Raw genomic sequence first — 21,798 nt, forward strand, 5'->3', positions numbered from 1 at the left:
CTCTGTTTGCTTTTAAACGTAGCAATAATCTCTGAGATCTACTAGTACATACTAGGCCGAGAATCGGTCAACAGGAGACTAGACAAACTTCACTATGGGGTGCTGTACCAGTGGTAGGGCATTTTCCATGTGGATCATGTTCGGTGTGCCCATTTACGAAACAAACTACACAATTAGATCTAGGTCTAAACACCCCATGGATACTGAATTCACATACCAATTGTAACACGAGTGGGGTCATCTACATGATCACATGTCCATGTTCATTGGTATATATTGGTATGCCCACCAGAAAAGTTAAATATAGGATGGTGGAGCATCGAAGTGCTTTTCGGTGTAAGAAAATGAATACCCGTATGACAAGACACTTCCTAGAAAAAACACACACTGAGGATGATTTCACATGGGTCATTATTGATAAACCAAAATACGATATCAATATGGGGCCTCTGGACAGAGCACTCCTACACAGGGAACAGAGATGGGTGTTCCACATGAGGAGTCACATCCTCGGTTTAAATGAGGATATACCGTGGAATATATTGTAGAGAGAGACATATATATATATATATATTCTATGGTGTTGCTTGATGGTGTGTGATATGAGTATTAGGATTATTCATGAAGATGGCTTTGATATATCCTGATAACATTTGAATATTTACAGATTTTGCCGAAAACACGATCCTTAAACCGGAAGTAGTATTATCTACTTCCGGGTTGAATAATGCTACACTAATGTTTATAAGCGCAGGTTGAAATAGTCGCTCTCCCCCCGTTCTGTGGCCTTTATTATGAAGGAGTTATGCAGGGATATTCGGTGAGTGGGAGACTAATGGATAGCAGTAGCACATATATACCATGCCTTCATGTCCTGTTGATCGAGTGGTAAACGGGAGTGTGATGTAGCCGTTCCCAGGGTCATTGCATATAATGCTCAAGCTTTTGGTGAAAATGCATCGTGAAATAGGATGATTCGGGGATTATAGGATTAGTGTTCAATTTAGAACTTCGACATCACGTGGTTGCAAGAGGTGCGTGTGTAAGCTAGCCCGTTTGATCCCTTAAGAATGTGGGATACGGCGGGACTATATGAACCTATTCTATATATTTTCTAGATCCTTTTTATATCTGAAAGATGCGTTGTGGTGATAGTGACAATACATTAGCTTATGTGTTACACACAATAAGTTTTTTTTTTTAAATTTGTCCCGGTATTGGCCTTTAATGTGATTTAATTTGACCTGCAGGTACCCGCATACAGATAAAGGACCTGTATAAAGTAGAGGTAGATTTGTTATCTGCTATTGGTGAGCATAATGATTTATTCATGTGGTTTTCACTTTGGTGGTGTTATTAGGCACTATTTTCACAAACACGTGGGTAATAGTTGTCTTTTACATGAATATGTGAATTACTAATAAGTGCTATTACTTGTTACAGCAGGAAAACCAGACAGCAGTCGGTCTCGGCAACACTCATATACTAAATAAGTATGGTTTTTGTTTTTCACATTTTTGCAGAGTGACAAGACAATGGTCCTGATGAATGCCTTGAACTTCTGGTCACCTGGGGAGAAACATGTTGACCTAGTTAGACAGGAAATATCCTTACTCCTATCGTCACACTGGTTTTAACTCCATCCATTGGGGATAGTTATTAAAGTTCCTTTTTTCCCTTTAAGAGATGGTTTTAATGCACTTTTGATATTATTTTTGCACTCTCCCCTCATTCACCTCAAGCATTGGAGTGAAAAAACACCTCACGCTCCTCTCCAGAGGGAGAGTTGTAGCCCACACACTGCACCTTGCAGGCACTGTATGCAAGAGGGAACCCAATGATGAAGCATGTGGTGAGTGAGGGTTCTTGTCTTTAAAAAGCTTATGCTCATCTCCGTACTTTTTGAGTGTGTCTTCTGCACATTGTGATTCACATATTAGCGCAGTTTCCATTAGGTTAGCTGTTGTGAGTACTAAAACACTATTAAAGTGCACCGGTTGTACTGCACTCTAAAGTCATCTAAAGGCACGCATGACTGACACATACTAAACCATAGGCAACTAGTGCACTGCAAAATTCAAGCTGCCACACGTAAGGTTCGATAGATAGCGCTGTTAAATGGAAGTCTTACAATTACCCAATTCTTTGGCCCTCATTTTATTGACCTTAGATAGACACATTTCTTAACAGACCTAATAGGATTTAAAGATGTGGCCTTAATGTTGCAATCAAACTGCTACAGAAGGTACAGAAAACAACTGGCCTATGCTTCAGTCATCCTTCAAAGATAGTACCCAAGACATTACGTTCAGGGTTATTTTTAATCAGGGAGTTGCAAACCTTTTTTCCAATGTCTAAAACAGGCAGTTCACGTTGGGTCATACGTGTTTAGAACGGTAATACGGCGCTCAAAATTTCATAAACAAGCGGTTTATTTTAACAACTGGATTTCTTTACACGTCCGGATTACTGCCAAACCGGGAGGCAGGGACTGCTTCAGCTTCTCTGCCTCTTCCTGGTCTGTGATGACCAGTGTGTACAAGCCCTTGCTGCAGCGCACCTTGAGATTCACATTTTCCTTGTCCTCCTTGATTTTCACAGATTTTGCATCTTTTCTCCTGGCTATCAGCAGGAAGTCTTTGATCTCTTCGATTTTTCGATGCATGGCTGGAGGTTAGTGCTGACCGGGAACTGCCAGCGATCCAAAAAGGAAAATAAGTGGTGTTTTTTCATTTGTGCTGCTTGCAGAAGATTACTCTCATCCTGTAGTCAGCAGTCCTAACTACACACAGTCATTTCTGCAATTGTACAATGCTGCTTTTGCAAAGGGCACTGAGAAGCTTTTGGGTAACATAACTACAAAGGTCATGTTCCAGCAGTAAAACGAAAACAAAAACAGGAGGCATGAAAGTAACATAATGGCAAAAGTAGACTTATTTGGGGTATTTACATTGAGGATGTAGCTCCCAGGGGAAAACTGCACCATGGAGGAAGTACAAGAGAGCATTATAACAAAATATAGCATTGTACAAAGCAACATGGAACACTGTGCATGGGGAGCGATGAATTATGCTATATTGTTTTATAGGAGTTATAGCTTAGATTTTAGCATTTGGCTGAGGTTAAATGTGTCAGGCCAGTAAAGTTCATTTGGTTTGCGGTGCTGCAGAATGGGCTTGCACAGATGTGTTCTGTGACCTTATTTGCCAGTGCTGTCCTAAGGATATTTGAAGTTTGGGTTAAACATATTTTGAAGCTCCCAGTGAGGAATAATTTTGCACAAGAGATTGAGCAAAAAGGTAGGCTTGTGATTCATGGCCTTACCCATTTTATAGATAAATTACATAATAGACCCTGAAGATAACAACAAATAAAGCTCCCCAGCCACTCCGACAAAACAAAGGCCAAGAGTAGGAGCTTGGAGTCAAATGTGCTAAAGATCGGCTCGCCCTTGGCTCAGTTTCACCAAAGGCTGGGGCCACGGCATGCTCACATGGCCCAAGCTGGCTTGCCAGCACTAAGGACCCATGCCAAATTGAAATTCGATGCAACAGCTGAGGCAAGACATAAGAAAGGCAGTAGTCTGGGATATGAAGTTCATGGCCACTGTGTCAAAACATCTCTTCAAATGACTCAACTCTGCCACCTCAAAACATCAGAACAGGGGCACATGAGGTAAGAGGGAAAAGAGTAGCACACAAGTCCCTCGTGTAAAGAACGCCAGAAGACATGTAGAAGACTTTTAGGCATTAGGACATCATACCTTTACTGGAATCATGGACAGGATATGAGCCCATACATGAGCAAGACTGGTGTACAAACTCCCTGATGGAAATTCCAGCTATTGCTTACTTTGGACCATCCTCCCTCAGCAACTTTTTGCTGAAGGTGGTCATTCTGCAAGCAAGCCTACAGGACTATGTTCTCTTCACTGTCATACTGCTCTGTAACATGGTGTTACTTGTAGCCAGCTCCATATAAAGACGGTGCCCATGCATTACAATGAAGTTGTGGATCCATTCCTTCTCTTCTATTTTTGTACTGGCAGAACGGTGGCACGGACACTCTGCTCCACAGCTGGTGGTTCTGAGCAGCAGTAGCTACTGAAACCTTGGATAATGCCTTGCTTAATTTTCTTATTCAGGAGCAGACACCAGAATGTGTTTTATAGTGATGTTCATACTCGAAAGATGCATTTGCCATATTGGTACTAATGATATCAACATCAGAAATTTAAATGCTAGATAAAGACCATGAGATGCAAAGTATGAGTCACAGAAATTAATGAAACATTTTCAATATTTAACAAAATCGTTTTTTAATTTTATAAACATAATTGCAAACACAACAAGATGATGGACGGAGAGCTGAAACTTTTCAACCACTCACCCAAGTCAAAAGTTATAGGTTAAATCCATTGTTCTTATGCTCACTATGCCTTCCCAGTTTGGACCTAGCCAATAACAAATAAGACTTGGCCCTGCTCCTCATGGGAACCATCCAGTTTGAACTGTCAGACCAGGTCTTCTCTAAATGGAAGCAAGCATCCCAGGACCGGTAACATAATTGCTACATATCTCTTTTTCTAATTGGTTAGAGAGACCCAGCCAACCAGTGTTCAGACCTACGGTGGTATGCACGTCTCTGGCTTTTTCAAGGCAATTGAGTCGTCTGAAGGTTTTCAAGGTACTTGGAGCTGTTGTCCTTAGTAGCGTTTTAAAAGAACATTGAATTGTACCTGGTTTATCACATCTAAATTCTAAAGAAGAGTTGATATGTCAAGTCAAGAGTAACTTTATTAGATTGCTGTTACAAACAATCATAAAAGCAAATAAAACAAGCAAATCCATGCCCTAAGATTAAAGAATAAAAAAGGAATATATTTACAATTCATTCTAAAATTCAAGATAAAATTTGAGATTGATAATAACAGTCCAGTACAGCTTTTAAAACCACAGTACTTAAATCACAAGTTGATATGTGTAAATGGGCATGTTGTAAAAATTAATGATTATGGTAGGTTTGGGGTCAAAGGGACACTGTATTTCTCTGCTAAATTATGCAATTGGTGATAAATAATGATCGTCGCTGAGGGGAGTCACAGTTCCTAAGGAGGAGTAGGAAAGAGAGAGATGGTGCCGTTCTTTTAAGATTGTAACAGGGGACAGTATCTCCTTATCTTGATGCCCTCACACACCCCGAAGGATGTCATGCTTAGTCATTGGGCGGTGCGCCTCGCCGGGCCAGAGCTGCACTACCCTACGGGTTCCCCCCAAAGGGTCACTCTTTCGGAGATCTTTTAAACAATTTAGTCGTAAAGTTGTGTGCAGGTCTGAGTTGGTGTGGTGTCAGGTGCAGTATTAAAAGATGGCTGGAGGGGGGTGGCAGTAGGTTCAATAGGAAAAAAAAACCTGTTATCAGTAAAAAACCAAAAGGTTATGTGCTGCTCGAGGGTGATGATAGCCCTCAGAAGCTAGACGAGTGTCATATCCATTTTGGACATGTGGAGGGTCTACATGTTTCGCGGATTGGAGTGGGGTCAGGAGGAGATTCTATGCGCTTCTTCAGGATTAAATAGAAGGTGAGGTGAGTGCTAGTGCAGTGTACTGGTGTGGTAAATTTGTCAAAGTACCACTCTTTGGAGTTGTATAATGATTTGATCTAATTAATGTGAGCACAATGTCCTATAAGGTTCGGCTGAGGGTATGCCGTTGTAATAGTTACGCCGGTTAAAGCAAGTACTTGAACTTACCCAACCATTCTACAACTCCAAAGAGTGGCACTATGACAAACAGACTGCCAGACTCGTGGTAGTGCTGCGGTTTACCTTGCCCCGCCGCAGCCACCAAGGAACAGCAGTTCCCTGGTGCTGTTGCGATGGTCACAAGGCATCAATATGCTGGGTGTGACCGCCGCGGTCCCGCCAAATATGTTAGTAGTTTCCTCTCCGCCATGGCGTTCATGGCAGTTCCTCTTCCATGAAAACCCTGGCGGAGAGGAAACACAGGGGGCTACCCTGTGTGCATGCACCCCAGTTCCTCCACAGCATGGACTTTTCCGTCCATGCTGTGCAGTAACTCTTTTTGGTGTCCCACTGAGGTGCCCATTTTTTGAGGCACCACCATGGGAACATCAAAAAAAATCTAGCAGACAGAAGGAAACACCTAATGACAGGCCGACCACAGCTTTAGCGGTGCAGCTGTGGGGCGGACCCGGCGTTGCACTGCCAAAGTCGTAGTCAGAACCTTAATGTTTTGGAAGAGAGCAGGCCATGAACAGGCAGTTTGGGATATATCAATCATGTGATTTTCATACATGCCCTGAGTGTCCATGTAAAAATGAAAAGTTGTTGTATTTCTAGGGTAACCAATAAATACTTACATTTTTCCTAGAGTTGATCATTATAAAAGTCTAAAAGAGCAGTGCTGTTAAGTGATCACTGCTGTTATACAGAGATTCTCATCCAGGTATGGACTTATGATATTTGCAATTTATGTTGCCATTGGACGTAGCACAGCTGTTGCCTGTATGAGTGGCTAGTATTCTGCATTCTTGTGGAAATGTAAAATCTGAATCTCTTGTTTTTTGATTAAGCTATGCTTCATCCATTCTCACCCCTGCCCTACTTTCAGTCTGGTTCTCTTCTTGACACCGCAACTGTATAAACATTAGCTAAAGAATTGTAGGTTGGGACATTGTAGGCTGTGTAAACATGCAGAGTCAGCTTGTTTGAAGGTTTTCAGGCAATAGTTAATCCTTAAGTAAAGTCTACTCCGAATAGCACATTTTGTTGTTCAGCCTTAAAACATAGAAATTGCACAAGACACCGAGGCGGTCAGATTCTTGCCTTAGCTCATGTTTGTGTTCTTTCCAAAGTTCTATTTACCTCTGGGCGTTCCTTGTTTGTGATCTTCCCTATAAAAACCCATGTAGCCATTGTTCAAGTGTGCTCCTTCCTTGAGTAACTCCCTGGTGCTCGCTGGATGGACATCCATTCTGAATGCTTAATAAATTACCTATGGTTTGTACTTCGCTCCACTGTTGATTACTCCTTACTTGATAAGGACCCGTGGCAAGAGTGGTGACCCTGCACCAAGCAGATTAAAATTAATCTGTTCCAAAAATTGGCACCCAACGTGGGGCCCCATCAAAGGCCTGCAGTTGAACTGGGGGAGGAGATCAGGTCGGTAAGACGACCTTCGCTGAGGAGCGCACCACCTGATGAGATTAGTGTTGCTCGTAGGCCAAGGTGATTTTCAGCTCTCCGACTGATCTTCCTGGCGGCTCCTGGCCTTGAACTGGACCTTCGGACGGTCATTTTTGGATCAGGGAGGATCGACAGGTGGGAGGCGAAGACTACGCATGATGTAAATCTGTATTGAACCGTTTCATTTGTTCATTTGGTTAGGATTTGTTTGGTATTTGCTTGACTTGATATTCGTCTTGACTTGGTATTCGACTTGGTAATCCGTTCGGAATTAGTTTGGAATTTTGAAACCTAGAATTTGAAACTTGAACTTTGTTTTGAGACTTGCTATTTGTTTTGATTAACATTTTTTCTTACAGGTAATGTGAGAATATTTGTTATTTCTCTCTGTTTATAAGTTTTTTTAAATCTTATATAACATGCCTGTGATTAGTACCCTTTAGAAGTTTTGTTGTTGCTACTGCGATAAGCAAAGCATTTTGAAAGCAAGTCAGCTGGCGCCACCAAAAGGTATGCCGAATTTTGAGATGTACATTAAATATGGTATTTGTCCCATCATGTATAATGCATTGTGGAACAAATATACAAAAGGGGGATCCCCAGTTAGAATGGCCATTAGAGGGAACCATGGACCCTCACAAAAGCGAGTATTTAGAGAAACGATTGTTTTTAAACAAAGTTAGGCCAGCTATGTTTGACAGTTTGCGTATGTGGAGGAAAGAAATGAAGGAGCAGCAGCTCAAGGCAGAGAAGGTACAAAGGAAAGAGGAAAGGAAAACAGAGTATCAGAAGTATAAGGAATTTAAGGATAAGGAAGTTCAGGAGAAAAAGGAATGTTTAGATAGAGAGCATTGTTTATTAATATCTAAGGAATATATAGTTAGACCAACTGTAGCAGTTCAGGTCCACCAAGAAGATGTGGATTCAGATATTGATGGGTTGTTGACAGAACGACCCCATATGTACCTTTAACACTCTTCCCCCTGGACCCCTAAATATCACCCCCCTTATACCCCTGTCTTCCCCTCCTTTGCCCGCGGTTGTCCAGCTCCCTATTTTCCAACCAGTACCGGTACATTCCTTACCCCCTCCAACCCAGGCTACTGCACGCCCATCCCAAGCCTCTGCGCCTCCACCTCAGGCCACTGCATTTGAAATGACTAATGATTCTGTGCTTCCTGCATCCAGAGACGTTTTAATGCATGGGCCAAGTGGGCTCTGGCCCCGGGCCCCAGCCTTTCAGGGGGCCCCCTGGCAGTCATATCCATTCTCCAGACTTTTGCCCTCATGACCTTGCAAATTTCTTAAACAGATTGTTTTAAATACTGTTTTCCTTTACTTTATTTTTTATGTAGCTGGTGTGTGAGAGTCTAGTACAGCCATTTTGCAGAGAAATGTTGTGTTTATGTTTCATGCAATATACATAAAAAAAAATTTCTTTTAGATCAAACAAGGCCTAACATATAAGAAATGGGAGGGCATCACAGGGATTATTTGCAGTAATATTGGTGAGCTGCTGGTGTGGTACAATATTTAAAACACACATAACTATCCCTGAATATTGGCTGTAAACACATTTAGGGCCTTATTTATGAGAAGTGATGTATCGCTGTGTGAAAACAGGGATGCGTCAATTCTTAGTGCGCCCTCCTTGCGACATGATGGATGCATCATAGTTACTGTATGACGCATCATGTCGCAAGGAGTTACAGATACGTCAGTATTTCTGACGTATCTGTAAGCGCAACAGTGATGCATTGCTGGGGTGTGTTTGAAAATAGATACAAATCCAGCGATGTGTCTTTTCACATGGGACAGCCCCACGTGAAAGAGAATGCATCAGTCTTACACCTGCCGTGAGGCAGGGGTAAGATATTGACGCAATGGGGTCCAAGAAGCGGCGCACTAAGTTCTCATTGATTTCAATGCGCCACTTCTGCAAGGCTTCTTGCGGAGTAACACCCACCCTGCATACATTATACCTGGCGCAGGTATAATGCGGTGCAGGGGTTTACAAAGTGACGCATCTGCCTAGATGCGTTACTTTGTAAATAGTGTGCAACATGCACATTTTTTACGCTGCCGGTGCGTCACAAAAAGTGACAGTAGGAGGAAAACATTCATGAAAGACCCATCAGTTATTAAAAAGCCAGGTATTTAAGTTCTTCCTGAAAGAGAGTAGGTCTGTGGTTAGTCTCAGAAACTCAGGGAGTCTTTTCCACAATTTTGCGCCTAGAAAGGCGAGGAATCTGCCACCAGTGCAGGCATGGCATATTTTAGGCACGATGGCCAGGTTGGCATTGGAAGATCTTAGGGGTCTAGATGTTGTGTAGCGATTAGCGCGCTTATTTAGTTAGCTGGCTCTTAAGCCATGAAAAGCTTTAAAGAAGATGGTCATCGCTATGAAGTCGATCTGTTCTTTATGCGGAGCCAGTGTAGAGACTTAAGAATAGGGGTCATACTAGATCTGGGTTTAGGTCTCAGGATGGCTCTGGCTGGCGCGTTTTGTACCACTTGTAGGCGCTGGATTATGGATTTGGGAAGACCGAGGTACAAGCTGATGACATAGTCAAGCTTTGATGTAATCAGAGCCTGCTCCACAATCTTTCTACTCTCAAGCGGTAACAGTGGCAGGAATTTTGTTGGCATCCGGAGCATGCCAAAGCAAGCGCAAGTTTTTGACTTTCTCCTTTTCTGCGGGCGGGGGTGGCTGATCTTTTTGTCACCAAGAGCGTTTCTGGATTACCAAAGAAAACAACTTCAGTTTTGTCAGGATTGCACTTCAGCTGATTGATCTTAAGCCAGTTAAAAACCTTTGTGAGGAAAGACCTAATCATTGCCCGTCAAAGTTTGTTCCTTTTTCACATGTAAAACTCAGCTGAGTGTCATCAGCACAGGAAACTATTTTGACGCCCTCTTCCTCTACCAGAAACTCAAGGGGGGATAGATATATATTAAAAAGGGTAGGACTGAGAATGGAGCCCTGAGAGACACCTACATTCATGGCCGGAACCGGGGATAAGAAAGGGGGGAGCCAGATGTCCAGAGATCTATTTGCCAAGAAGGATGACATCCATGTTAAGGCGGTCCCCCCAGGCCGATGCTAGCAAGTCTCTCCAGGAGCCTCTCATGTGGGACTGTATTGAAGGCCGCCGACAGATCGAGCAGTATCAGAACAGCCTTGCCTCCCTGGTCCAGCTTACCCTTGAGAAATTCAGTCACTTCCAGCAAAGCGGACTCCGTACTGTAAATAGCCCTAAAACCGGATTGGGACTCAGGAAGGAGCTTCCCATCTTCAATGTGTTTTTGGAGGGCCTTGTTTACATGCTGCTCTAATACTTTGGAGAGAGCAGGAAGAAGGGAGATTGGCCTGTAGTTGTCAGGGTCCATCAGTTTGGCGTTAGCCTTTTTTATCAGTATAAGAATCTTAGCATTCTTCCATAATTTCAGCATGTTCCCTGAGGAGAGGGAAGCATTAAAGAGCTGGTTGACCATGGGGTTCATGGTGGGAGCTAATAGGTTCAGGATATTCGCTGGACATGGGTCGATAGGAGAGCCAGACTTAATGCTTTGGAGAAGGGTCAGTGATTATTCAAGCTGAAACTAAGGGAAAGCTAGTAAAGATGGAGGATCCAAGAGGTGAAATTTGTTATTAGAACTAAGGTAGAAGGTCAGTTCTTCCTCTGAGATGTTAGTGAATGCTTCTTTGATCACGAGGGAGCTTTTTGTGGAAGAATTGAGCTATTTGCTTAGACCATTCTTCTGTGCATGGCCCTTCCTTTGTCCCGGCTTTCGGGGCGGTAAAGGATTTAACTATGCTAAAGATTTCCTTACTCTTATTTTGGGCATTTTCTATCTTGGTTTGAAAGAAGTTTTTCTTGGCTGCCTTCACGAGAATGTAATGAGCTTTTAAGGTGTCTTTATACACCTTCCTGTCCTAAGGTGCATAGGATTTACGCCATTTCTGTTCCATTTTTCTACAATTGTTTTTGCTACATCTAAGGGAACCGTAAAACTATGGAGCTGGTGGGGCCCACCTCTTTGAGGAGTGGGAAACCACCGATACCGCTGCACCGATGTTGGTTCAAAGCCATGAATCTATTGAGAGGGCGTCCGAGTCGGGGCAGCCAGACAGCTCCGGTGAGGAATAACTGAGGGCGTCTGCTAACATTGGGATGGATATTTTATGGAATGTCCTGTAATTAGGGACCCTCTGCCCTGCGTTAGCCCGAGGGGCAGTGGCAGAGTTGAGAATGATGAATTTTAATAGGTGGTGGTCAGACCAGGTAATGAGAAGAAGTAAGCTTACTGATCTGTCAAAGTTGTGAAAAATGTGGTCGAGGGTATGGACCTTCTCATGGGTGGCTGAAGAAATACATGGAAACATGTTGCAGGCCTGCAGCGTCTCCAATAAGGGAAATTGTTTGAGGGTCTTTTCTATTATCCATATGTATATTGAGATCTCCCACAACAAGGCAGTTGTTGAATTTTAAGGCCAGGGAGGTGGTGGATGTATTAAGCGTAGTAATAAAATTTCCAATTGCACTGGGAGGTCTGTAAATCAGAAAACCAGCTATGCTATGATGGGGGGATAAGGTTGAGCGGAAGCCTAAGGACTCTGCGCCCTCAATGTTTTCCATCGGGATGGGAGAGCAGTCTAGTTTTTTATTGTAAATTATGGGGACACCGCCCCCCTTCTCACTCGGTCGTTCCCTCCTAAGGATTTTATAACCCGTAGGGATGGCCGGAGGTGATAGTAGGGTGGTGGCTTCAGACAGCCAGGTCTCAGTGAGAAATAAGAGATAAGGCTGTTCATCTAAAAGTAGATCATAAATGTGTGGTTCATGCATTTGCATGGAGCGACAATTTAAAAGTGTGGCCTTTAAGTCCTCTGTTTTCTTATTGTTTTTACACTTATTGTTGCGTGGGAGGATCTTGGGTACACGTTTCCTTGGCTGGAGGAGACCAGTTGCACTCATTGCGTTGAAAGTCTACCTCCAAGCTCGGATCAGCCGCTGTACACTGACATAATGGTAGCCGCCTAAGGCTAAGCGGTTTTTGCCTAATGTAATATAGTGGAAGAAACTCACTGGGGGGGAACTGGGCAGCATGGCTGGCGCCGGACGCCTCCAGGATGCTGACGGGCGTCTGTGTGCATCGGGAAAATTTAGGCTAATGCCTATGATGCAAACTGGATCGCTAATGCAGCTGAGGAAGCGGAAACTGTGACGGCGGAAGTGAGGGGCCCAATAGTAGCCCCTCCGCTCAATCGGTGTATCAGCCGCGGCGGACAAGGACTGGAGGAAAAGCGAGATGCGAATCGGAGCAGCTAAGGAGGTGTAGGCAAGCAGAATCAAATAAAGTGCAAGTGCGCATAGGTAGGAGAAATTGTTAAAAAGCACAGAGTAATTCAGCCACATATATACAAGTTAAAAAGCATTAAAACCTAGTAGCAGGGCAGGGAACACTAAATCCTACCGCTGTCAGCTGCGCGCATCTGTTTACATCGGGGAAAATATAGCATAATGCCCATGATGCAAACTAGATCGCTAACGCAGCTGAGGAAGCGGAAACTGCGTGGGAAACAGGGGCTCAATTTGTATCATAAATTCAAAGCTGTTCTGCACAGGGGCCCCCAAAATATGTTTGGCCCAGGGCCCCCAAAATCCTTAAGATGTCTCTGCCTGCATCTGGCCAGACCCCTCGAGTTCTTCGCTCTACTGTACCTCAGTTTCGTCAGGACGCGATAAGATTGATGGTATTAAATTGGTTGAGTAATCTAGAAATGGAGGTAGGAGAAATGATAGATCAAATACAGGATTTCTCTGAGGATGGGCTTCTTTGTCTTATAAATAAGCTTTCTCATCAATTTATGGTTCAATTGGAGATGATTACAGGACAAAATGGCCCAGATGATGTTAGAGCTATTAATCAACAATGTCAGATAGGGGCCTTCTCTGTAAGTAGAGTTAATGCTGCCAAAGCAACAATAATTGGATTCCGGAATGAACTTTCTTCCTCTCCCGGAATAAGATCTATGAGGGAAGCTGTGCCACAGTTCATTCCTGAAATAGGGAATGCAGATAATGATGACTCTAATGGTCCCAATGCTAGAGCCCATTTTTTGTACAATTGGATATATACGCCCTGGAAAAGGATGGATGTACTTACTTTAAAGCCTCCTTACCAGGGGGCGTGGCCAAGATGGCGGGGTGAGCGGACGCTTCCTCCCGTAGCTCCTCCGGCCCGGCCAAGCTTGAGCCCTTTTCTTACGCTTTTCTCCCCCTGCTGAGGCTCAGCGCGGGAGAGGAGAGTGGCGGAGCATCAGGGGTGCATATTGGTGCTGTTTTGGTTCGGATCGCCTCGGGGGAACCCCCCCAAAAAAAGTTCGATCGAGTTCAAGGGACGACGGCGAGCCCGAGGGGCGGAGCGCATTGGAGTGCTGTCCGGACACCTCGGCTGGGCCTGGTGCTGAAAGTTGCGATTTGGAGGGGATCTGGCCCGCCGCTCGACGGAGATTGAAGGAGCCTTGCGGGAGAGGACCCGACGGTGCGGAAGGCTTGAGACGGGCGCCCCGGCACTCAGACTTGTGACGACGACACCTCGTGCTGCGGGGGCCCCTAACCCCTAGCCGAGGTACAGCGGACTCCCTGACGGGGTTGGACCATCTGGGCCCTGTGCGGGACGGACTGGGGCCGGTGGTGGAACTTATTTGACTGTGGGGTGCTTCAGGGGCCCCGGTGGTGTCGCCGGGCCTGGTCATTTTGGCCTGCTCCGCCCTGCCGCCATTTTGTCCCCGAAGGAGCAGTGGTGGCGGCCTTCGCCGGAGTCCTGGCAGCTGGATGCAAGTGCCCCCGCTGCTGCTGGGCTGACTCTCGGAGGGATGTGCTGATGAGAATCCCCCACTGCGGCCCCCTTGGTTGTCTCGCACGGGCTCCCGCGGCTGACGGTGACCGGACTGGGCCGCCATTTTGTCACCTGTGACGCAGCGACTTCGCTCGTGGGGGATACCCACGTCGAGTGCTTGCCGGCGGCTGAGCACCCCTGGGGCGCCTGGATCTGTGCTCGGCTGCGGAGCTAGCGATGTCTGGAAGAGGCGGCCCGAAGAAAGGGGACCGTACCCTGCCGGACATGCTTGGCAGGGCCCAGCAATTGCGGGACAGGACGCAGCCCTCGCCGGGGTCCTCCCGGGCTCCGGCGGATGTGACTGGGGGGGAGCCACCCGTCACGAGGGCCTTTATGGAGGAACTGTTTAGCTCCCTCAGGGAGGACTTCCAGACACTGAAGCGGGAGGTGGCCAGCGAGGTCCGAGAAGTGCGCAGGGAGGTGGAGGGCCTTGGCGAACGTGTTGAAGCGGTGGAGACGGAGGGCCAACATCGAGCGGAGGAGATAGTCCACCTACAGCAGGACGTTCTCCGCCTCCGGGAGCAGTGTGTGGAGCTCCAGGCCCACTCTGAGGACCTTGAGAACAGATCTCGGAGGAACAACATCCGAGTGCGTGGTGTGCCGACTGCGGATGAGGGGTCCGATCTGAGGGGCTACCTGCAGGCCCTGTTCCGAGAGATCCTGGGGGAAGCTGCGGACTTTCCCATCAGCATTGATAGGGCGCATAGGGTCGGCCGGCAGAGCCAGTCATCGGCACCTCCACCGGACATTCTGGCCTTCCTGCCCGACTTTCCACTGAAGGAACGCATCATGGCTGAGGCCCGCAGGAAACAGCCCCTGACTTTCCGGGATCGGACGGTGGCGCTTTACCAGGACCTCTCCGCCATCACGCTGCAGAAACGCAGGTCCTTTAGGATTGCCACTGACTTTTTGCGCGAACACGAGACACCGTACTCTTGGGGTCACCCCTTCCGCCTGATTTTTCGGTGGAATGGGGTGTTACACCAGCTACGCTCTTTGCAAGACATTTGTGGTGTCCTGGGGCTCACGGCGGCGGAGGAAGAAGGAGCTACGCCGTCGTGGAGGTCCTCGGAGAGACGGAACCGGCGGAGGTCAACGAGGCGGCGCTCAGCGGCCAGCGTGGGACGTCCGGACTCCCCTACCATCAGGGCGGACATGGCCGACGCTCTGAGGGCAGCGGCCGGGGACTCGACCGGCTCCTCTGGCGTGGCCTTGACGGCCTAACACACACTCCGGGGGGAGATGGCTTTAGCTTCTTTACATGCTTGGCACGGGGTGGGGGGGTTGGGGGGGAGCGGATGGAGGTGAGTGGCTGGACGTCCACTTCGTTCCTTTCTACGGACTTGCCCGTCTTGGGGCTTGACTGAGACAATGGGGTGTTTGAGTTTGTGGGTGGCTAGTTGCCAGGGTTGTGTTGGGGGTGGGGGAGGGGGTTGTTTTGGGGTTGGGAAGGTCCCGTCCGATGTTGTCTATGCCCGCTTTGTTTTGGCTTGTCCTGCGCGGCGGCCCCGCGCGCCCCACCCGCTGATTCCCTGCCCATTGCATGGCGCTCCCGATCCCCGCGAGGAATGCCGGGCCTAAAGGTAGTGACCCTTAATGTTCAGGGTCTGAATAACCCGGTGAAGCGCAGAGCGATCCTATCGTTGCTGGAGGGGACGCAGGCGGACATTTGTCTTTTGCAGGAGACACACTTATTGCCCCGAGATTGCCATAGGATGCGTTCTGCCAAGTTCCCCACCCAGTTCTTTTCCTCGGCAGCGAACAAGACGGCGGGGGTAGCCATTCTCCTAGCGAGCTCCTTTCGGGGGGAGGTTTTGCATAAGTGTGCTGAACAGAAGGGGAGGCTCCTTGCGTATCGCATGCGCCTGGGAGGCATAGCATTTACGGTCGGCTCCGTTTATAGCCCAAATGATCACCAAGAGCGCTTCCTAGACTCCGCGCTGGTGGATGTCACTGCTTCCCCCGACCGCCACATTATCTTGGGGGGGGACCTTAACATTGTCTTCGATTCTGTGATGGACAGATCGGCGCAGCGCTTCCCGCAGACGGGGGAACTGTCCCAGGCTGGGAGGGTCCGGATTGCGGAAATGGACTTGCACGACCTCTGGCGCTCCATGCACCCCACGGATAGGGACTACTCTTATTTCTCGCACGCACACCGAACCTACTCACGGCTGGACTACCTCCTGGTGAGTGGACCGATGCGTGCCGCTGCCACGGCGGCGGACATCGGGGTCCTGACCCTGTCTGACCACTCCCCAGTCACCGGCGTTTTCCAGTGGCCGGCGGCCTCCCCCTCTCGGGGGGTGTGGCGCCTCCGGGATACCCTTCTACACAAGAAGTCGGTGGTGCAACGCATCGGGGAGGTCATTCGGGACTATCTCACCCACAATAGCAACACTGACACCTCGCAGGCGACACAGTGGGCGGCATTGAAGGCAGTCCTCCGGGGGGAATTTATCTCTATCTCTGCAGCTGAAAATAAGGAGCGGCAACTGAAGAGGGATGAGCTGACAGCTCAGGTCCGGGAGCTTGAGCAGGTCCACCGCCGCACGGGGGCGCCGAGGGTGTGGAGGCAGTTGAAGGCAGCGAGGAAGCTCCTGTCGGCTCTGGATCTTGACAGGGCGGAGTATGCCGCCCTACGCTTGAAACATGCCTACTACACTGGGGGGGACAGATGTGGCAAGCTCCTAGCACACCGGCTCCGGGTCACGCAACAGCGTAGCGTTGTGAAAGAATTGGTGGGCACGGACGGGGGGGTTGTCTCCGGGGACGCGGAGGTAGCGGAATCTTTCCGCGGCTTCTACGAGGCGCTGTATGCTGAGGAGCCCTCCTCGCCACGGGATGCCGACGGCTATTTAGAGTCGGTGACCCTCCCGGTACTGGGTCCGGCTCAGGCGGACCACCTGGAGCGGGACATCCATGTTGAGGAAGTGATTTCAGCTATCGCGCGGCTGAAACATGGCAAGGCCCCGGGCCCGGACGGGTACACGTCGCTATTTTACAAGACTTTTTGCACGGTTGTGGCCCCTGTCCTTACTCGGCTATTTAACTCTTTCTCCGAACCGGGAGCCATCCCTCCGGATCTCCTGAGGGCGACGGTCGCGGTAATCCCGAAACCTGGGAAGGACCGGGCCCTCTGCGGCTCGTACCGACCCATCTCGCTTTTAAATGTCGACCTCAAGTTGTACACGGGGATTCTCGCGTCCAGGTTGAGTCCACACCTCCCCGGTCTGGTGGAGGCGGACCAGGCTGGTTTTGTGCCCGGCAGACAGACGGTTGACAACACCAAGCGGGTGACGCATGTTCTGGAGAAGGCCTCAAGGATCTCGGGGGAGCGGATGTTGCTGTCCGTCGATGCGGAGAAGGCCTTCGACAGAGTCCACTGGCCGTATCTTGAGCTGGTCCTCAAGAAATTGGGAATCGGCGATAAGTTCCGCACCATGGTATTTAACTGCTATAAGCATCCTTCAGCGTCGGTGCGGGTCAACGGGTGTAGCTCCGGCGGCTTTGCTATCGAGCGCGGCACGCGGCAGGGCTGCCCTCTTTCGCCGCTCTTGTTTGCCCTCTACATGGAGCCGTTTGCTCAGAGGATTCGTAATAATCCGGATGCTGTCGGGGTCCGGATGGGCCAGTACGTCCACACCGTCAGTCTCTACGCGGATGATGTCCTGTTGACCTTGGACGACCCTAGGAGGTCGCTGCCTGCTTGCCTCCGGGAACTGGACACCTTTGCGGGGGTGGCCGGCTTCAAAATGAATATGAGCAAGTCGATGGCGTTAGACGTGTCCCTGGCTGCGGATACCAGGAGGGATCTTCAGCGGCTCTTCCCCATGCAGTGGTCCTCGTCCACGGTGCCGTACCTGGGGATCCTACTGGCGCCTACATTACCGGAGATGGTTACGGCCAATTATGCCTCCCTCAGCAGGAAGATCAAGGATGAGCTTGGCCGCTGGAACAAGGGCCTGCTGTCCTGGCTGGGGCGAATCGCGGCGGTCAAGATGACGGTGTTGCCCCAGATACTATATCTTTTCCGGGCCCTCCCGCTCCAACCCCCGGTGGGCTGGATACGACAAATGCAGGCCGACATCTCCCGCTTTGTCTGGCAGGGCCGCAGGCCACGCATGAAGAGGGTCCTCTCCACGCTTGCTCCGGAGGCGGGGGGTCTCGGCATTCCAGACCTCCGTAAGTACTTTCAGGCGGCACAGCTACGCTATCTGGTGGAGTGGAGCAGGTGGGAGTCCGACAAACACTGGCTCTTCCAAGACCAGGCAGTGGCGGGCCGCACCTTACAAGAGGTTCCATTCCTGCGCCGTGCGCATCGCCCCCCTAATCTTTACGCTTCCTTTGTTACGCGGGTCCCCCTGCTTGTGTGGGACGCGGTCTGTGAGGCCCGGGGCCTTACCACCTTCCCTTCGCCGCTCACGCCCATTGTGGGCAACCCGGACTTCTCCCCAGGGATGGAGCCGGGGGTTTTCTCCCACTGGGTGCAGGCGGGCTGCAGGGCACTCTTCCAGATCTATGGCCCGGAAGGAGTGGTTCCTTTTCAGCAACTCCGCCAGGATTTCGGCCTGACGGAGCTGGACAGATTGCGCTACATGCAGGTTCGGCATTGGGCCCTCCAGCCCCAGGTGCGTGCCACCGCCGCCCGTCCCATTACACCGTATGAGAGGTGGTTGGCTACTCGGACCTCCGACGCTAAGCTAATTACCGATCTATACAAATACCTACAACCCCCGCCGTTTCACTATTACAACCCGGGGAGGGAGCGCTGGCACAGGGAATTGGGTAGGACACTCAGCCACAAGGAATGGGACAAAATTGCGTATCGGGCGCGGCACTCTGCATATCACACGGGCCTTACGGAGACCTTTACTAAGGTGTCCACATACTGGTACTACACCCCGGAGAGACTGTACGAAATGCATAAACACACTGACAGGGGGTGCTGGCGGAGCTGCGGGCAGGAAGGTACCCTTTCACACATTCTTTGGGATTGCCCAGTGCTGACCGCCTACTGGAAGGAAGTTCTGGACGAGGTGGATAAGCATTTTGGGATAGAGCTGCCGCGACTCCCGGCGTATGTCCTGTTGGGCCTCCCCAATGACCTAATGTACCCACTGAAGTCCCGTAGGGGTAGGCAGATCGCAATTGCGCTGGGGTCTGCGGTTCAGAACATTCTAATCCACTGGCGCACAGCCACCGTCCCCTCCATCACCGGTTGGTTGCATAGGCTTTGGCATGTGCTGGGGATGGAGAAGCTGTCGCTTACGGTTGCGGGGGAGATAGACCAATTTGAAGAGCTGTGGCAACCCTTTCTAGCGCTGCTGTCCACTGAATTCCGGGAGCTCACCTGCCCGAGGTATCTTAGGCTTCTCAGGCTGACGCCGCCGGTGACCCCGGCGGACTAGTTTACATGTGAGGCAGGGACCTCCCAGGGAGGGGGGGGGGGGTGCGGGGCTTCCTGGTGAGGATTACTCTGGTGCGGGACCATAGGACGGAGGGGGGGGGGGGGGGGGGGTTTCGTTACGGGGAGGATGGGGGATGGGGGGGGGGATTGTGTTCTGTTGAGTTGCTTATGGCTTTTATTGCTTAGATTTGGGGTGTTGGATACGCGGGTGGGGATTCCATAGCTTGCATTTCTAGCCTTCATTTACTGTGTTTTTCCCCCTGACTTACTGCGCTACCTATTGCCAACCCTCTGGAGTTGCACCCTTTTTCTTTGACTGTATTCCATGTATCCTGACCTCCTATCCCCCTCCCCCATGGTTTGTTTTTGTCTCAATAAAAACGTTTTAAACATAAAGCCTCCTTACCAGACATAAGGAAAAATCCTAGGGGATTTTATGGTGTACAGGCAGCCATTGATTCTTGTATCATGACCTTAGCAGATATTGATATGTTTTTTTGGTATGATGATGCCACCAGATATGTGGCGACTTACAGGATCCTGCTGTTGATTTGGGAGGAGATTGGGCTGCCATAATAACAGCTGATAGGGATAGGAAACCTGGTCAGAAAGCTAGTCAGCTTATACTGGATCTTTGTGGTAACATACTTACTTATATAAAAACGATGGTTCCGGCTAGGAAAATAAATTGGGCACTCCTTACTGCTTGTAAACAAAAACAGGGAGAGGCCATCCCCGATTTCTTTACTCGCTTTGAGGAAGTTTCCTCTAATGTATGTAATAGCCCTATTCTTCCTGTCCTTAAAAGGGGGGATGGAATACAGGATAATAGTTTATCAATTTGTGATTGATTTGAGAGAAAAGTAAGAAGATAGTAGTCCCTCAATATTTTGTTGTTTCTCAGGTAAAGTTAATACACCTTCTGCCATCCCCGTTCAAAGCCCTATTTCACAACAACTGAATGTTAGTACAAGGGTCTCCAATATTTTCTGTAACAAAAGTTACTAGTAATGTAAAATGAGCACCCCATCCAAGAGTATTAGCAGTGATCACATTGGTGCATTAGGCAGGGTTTTCAGCAGTAATGAAAAAAAAGCAAGGCTTTGACAATTTAAACTGAATAACTACATGTGTAGTACATGCTAACCATAGCTACAATACCCCTTGCACCAATATATAATTATGAGTAATAAAATAACTCCAACTGAAATAATAGCTGTAAGTACATTTTCAAAATGCCACCTGTTGGACCTGGCCCTTTTGGCAGGTTCACCCCTAAACTTTTTGCATTTATCCTGGCCTTTTCCCCTATATAGTGTTAGTAGTTTTTGGCCCTTAGGCACTTTAGCACTGTGTCCCAGTGTAAAGTGCATGCGCTCTCTGTTACATTTAGTGAGACTAGCCTGCCCTCCCATAGGAATGCATGGGGGATATGTGTGTCCATGGTAGTTCCTGATGTGAGAGGAGTGCAGGGGCGAGTTTGGTATGTGCGAACTCGTGAGAATAAATGCTGCGCAATGGTGTGCGTAGATTTATTGTGACTGGTGGAAAAGTTCCACTTCTAGAAGTTGGCATTTCTGTGTGCTGTGTGATGTGAATTGCCTGTCTGGCTTGTGATTGACAGGAGCTGAGAGGGCTGGGGAATTCCAGGAGCCAGGATGAGTCTGCCCGGTGGTGAATGGAGAGATCTGCATGTAGATGGGAGGGCGGAGTTACACCTGGGACCTGAATGGAGCTGGGCCTTCCCTTCACAATGCTTGCCCCACCTCCTGTGGGGCGTCTGATGTCCCTGGCCTGTCCTGTGAATAGAGAGGGGAGCTGAGCAAAACAAAGTGCTCCTGAACCAGTTGTATCTGGTTCTCCCCTTGCCCTACAGTTGCAGAACAAAGGAAAATGCTGTATAAAAGAAGGGGCTGTGACCCCATGAAAAGGTTCTTGTTGTGGACTTGAATCTACCAGGTGCGTGCTGCTGCTGGGGCCCAGGGAAGGCCCCAGCAGGAGGGCTTGCCTCCCTGGGCTCTGCCCTGCCCCTGGATGCCTGGAGGTCTACCTCTTGGGACCCTTCTGCCTTGCTGGGACTCCAGGACTTCGTGGACTTGGTACTTTTACCCCAGCGCCCTGTGAGCGCTATCCTTTAATTGCCCAGCTAAGGAGGAGCGTGGGCTGCGCAGCGTGATACTGTTCGCCTCTGGGAGGGAACCCCCACCTTGGGGATTCCCCCAGGATGCCTGCAACGGCAGGTGCCCACCCCGCATTGATCGTTATCTCGCGGATG

At 48.9% G+C, this 21,798-nt stretch overlaps 1 protein-coding gene and 1 pseudogene across 2 annotated transcripts in view; both read right to left on the reverse strand.

Annotated features, from left to right (window-relative positions):
* LOC146810995 (organic cation/carnitine transporter 2-like) overlaps window positions 1-21,798 on the reverse strand; it is a 596,936-nt gene that overhangs the window by 440,357 nt on the left and 134,781 nt on the right. The window lies entirely within an intron of this gene.
* On the reverse strand, window positions 2,432-2,665 carry LOC146810996 (large ribosomal subunit protein eL38 pseudogene; annotated as a pseudogene).

Source organism: Triturus cristatus, chromosome 7 (genome assembly GCF_964204655.1).
Source record: "Triturus cristatus chromosome 7, aTriCri1.1, whole genome shotgun sequence".
NCBI lineage: Eukaryota > Metazoa > Chordata > Amphibia > Caudata > Salamandridae > Triturus > Triturus cristatus.